This window comes from Mandrillus leucophaeus, unplaced genomic scaffold (assembly GCF_000951045.1).
Source record: "Mandrillus leucophaeus isolate KB7577 unplaced genomic scaffold, Mleu.le_1.0 Scaffold714, whole genome shotgun sequence".
Taxonomy (NCBI): Eukaryota; Metazoa; Chordata; class Mammalia; order Primates; family Cercopithecidae; genus Mandrillus; species Mandrillus leucophaeus.
In genome coordinates, this window is record NW_012107742.1 from 889,775 (window position 1) to 892,996 (window position 3,222).

Consider the following 3,222-nt stretch of genomic DNA (forward strand, 5'->3'; position numbering starts at 1 on the left):
TTTTTTTTTTTTTTTGAGATGGAGTCTCGCTCTGCTGCCAGGCTGGAGTGCAGTTGCACGATCTCGGTTCACTGCAATCTCAGCCTCCTGGGTTCAAATGATTCCCCCCGCCTCAGCCTCCTGAGTAGCTGAGGCCACAGGTGCGCACCACCACACCTGGCTAATTTTTTGTATTTTAGAAGAGATAGGGTTTCACCATGTTGGCCAGGATGGTCTGAATCTCCTGATCTCATGATCTGCCCACCTCAGCCTCCCAGAGTGCTGGGATTACAGGTGTGAGCCACCACACCTGGTCTGCACTGTTTCATTTAATTGTCACAACTTCATGAAGGAGATAACACCATTATATCCATAATTTTTTTCAGATGATAAAGCAGAAGTTTGGAGAGATTAAATAATTTTCTTAATTTAATGTATGTGAAGAAGCAGAGCCAGGACTTGAATATGAATCTTAACACTTAACATCATAAAGTTGTGTTTTTTTTGTTTTTTGTTTTTTGTTTTTTTTTGAGACAGAGTCTTGCTCTGTTCCCCAGGCTGAAGTGCAGTGGTGCGATCTTGTCTTACTGAAGCCTTCTGCCTCCTGGGTTCCAGCGATTCTCCTGCCTCAGCCTCCTGGGTAGCTGGGATTACAGGTGCATGCCACCATGCCTAGCTAATTTTTGTATTTTTAGTAGAGGCGGGGTTTCATCATATTGGCCAGGCTGGTCTCGAACTCCTGACCTCAGGTGATCCGCCCACCTTGGCTTCCCAAAGTGCTGGGATTACAGGCGTGAGACACCGTGCCCAGTCAACATCATAAAGTCTTAATCATCACTTTAAATATTTCCTTAAGGTATTGCTAACTCAAGCTGCAGGATTTTCCTTTAAACTGGGAATGTGAGCAAAGTTCAAACAGAAAAAAGAGGCCTATTCCTATCCTTTTTTTTTTTTTTTTTTTGAGACTGCGTCTTGATGTATCAGCCAGGCTGGAGTGCAGTGGCATGATCTCAGCTCACTGCAACCTCCACCTCCTGGATTCAAGCAATTCTCCTGCCTCAGCCTCCCAAGTAGCTGGGACTACAAGCGTGCGCCACCATACGCAGTTGTTCTGTATTTTTAGTAGAGAAGAGGTTTCATCATGTGGGCCAGGCTGGTTTCCAACTCCCGACCTCAAGTGATCCGTCCGCCTCGGCCTCCCAAAGTGCTGGGATTACAGGCGTGAACCACCACTCCCGGCCCTATCCCTAGTCTTTTAATTGTCGTCCCTTGACACTTCATACAGGGCTCTGTGATGTTGACTGACTGACTGAAAGACTGCAACCCCTCCATGGGCCGTCATGTTCATTCACATCATTTGAAAAAAATCTTGTTTTCTGCAAAATCAGAAATACTTTATCTGCAGCAGCAGATCATTTCAATTGGTTTGTGTTTAAGTTGGTACCATAAAATTAAACTTAGCTCAAACCTCACCTCCTCTGAGACTCTTCCTGATACTCACTTCTATTCTTACTTAAATATCCCTTTTTAGTACCTGATAGTGCCTATGCAAATCACCTTGAGTCACCTTTTTAATATTCTAACCTTCTGCGGTGTAGGCACCAGGCTTTACTCAACTTTATATCCCCAGTGTTTTTCACAGTGCTTGAATATAATCTGTGTGTAAAAAATACCTACGAAGAATTAATCAGTTCAATGAATTCATGGCCAAATGACTGGCTTGATTGAAATGGAAGAAATCCAATTCGGTTCCTCTCAAAGGAAATCTCACAGCTGATATTATGATAATAAACAATTAACCATTGTTTTTGTTCACATTAAGTAAACTAAATATTGGAGAAGTAATTAAAACTCAAGAGGTGAGAATTCCGCCACTAGATGTGAATATGGACAGATTTTGACAGTTTCTGCAGGAAAGCGCTGTACAGACCAGATTTTCAATTCGGACGCCTGGTGGCACTACAGGCTAAAAAGTAATAGTAGGAGGAGCCCTGCATTTGCCTGCAGACTCCATTTTAGAAAGGACAAAATCTGAAAGGTGCTGGGAACAGGTACGAGATGGAAAACGTCCGCAGCGAGCTCAGATTTTACAGCTTTCTTCGAATGAATGGGGACTACACAAATGTTTGGAAGTCTTACAGGACTTCCGAAGACTTCATTTATTAAGGGCAATGCACTCAGAGGATATACAGGAAATTGTGCGAGAAAAAATCTGGCAGAAAACGCAAGTGGTGGGTTTTCATTTTCTTCCCGGGCGTAGCGCAGGCGGCCCAGGAAAAGGAAAACTGCTTTTTTATGGTCAGGGTTTCTGGAGATTGGCGCTGGCGGCGGAAAGGGGAGCGGCGGGAGAAAAGACGGGAGCAAGATAGTTTCCAAAGAGACCAAATAACATTTTAGATTGACCCACAGAAGAGCCCTTACTCTCAAGTAGAAAAACCGGACCTATAGGAGCCCTGCATTTCCAAGTATTACCTGTATAAATTTTTTTTTTTTTTTTGTCTTTTGTCTTTTGAGAAAAATCTGTGTCTGAGGTGTAACCATTTCCTCCTTTGAAAAATTCTTCTGAATGTTCCAGAATGTGCATCAGGAACATGCATGAGGTTTGGGTGAATTTTCCATCATTGGAAATTACACACTCATTTTCAATTTCCATTTTCACGATAATGTGCTGTGCAATATTGGGCTAAGTAATTTGTCCATACGTGTGAAAAAATCGCTGGATGAACCACAACCCAAGGTAAGTTTAACTCTCCCAGAGAAGAATTGTAGATATTTGAGATCTCCTAGGTCCAGGTCATGACAATCAATGACAATCTTTGAGATGCAGGTCTCACAGCAACCTGGTTGTAATAGTCTCGGCTGAAGATTTAGTCTGAGTAAATAATTATGAATTGGCTCTCAGAATTCTCCAGGCTCACTGAATTCTGCAACCTCCGGAGAGCATTTTAAATGCTAGCAGAACATTTTAAATATCACTGATACCCCATGCATCATAAGCATCCACTGCAAGAGAATTACCAGGCAATTTCAGTGCCACGTGGCAAACACTCAGGCAATTAACAGCAGAAATAGTTTCAGAAATAGTTTCTTCATGTGAAGGACGGTGGAAGACAATGCCATTGGATGACAATTACATAGAATTGGTCATATTGACACTTATCTGCCTCATCCTGGAGCACTTCTGGAAAGACTTCATCTGTTTAAGAACCATAATCTTGGCACCCTGAGATAAAAACAAAACAA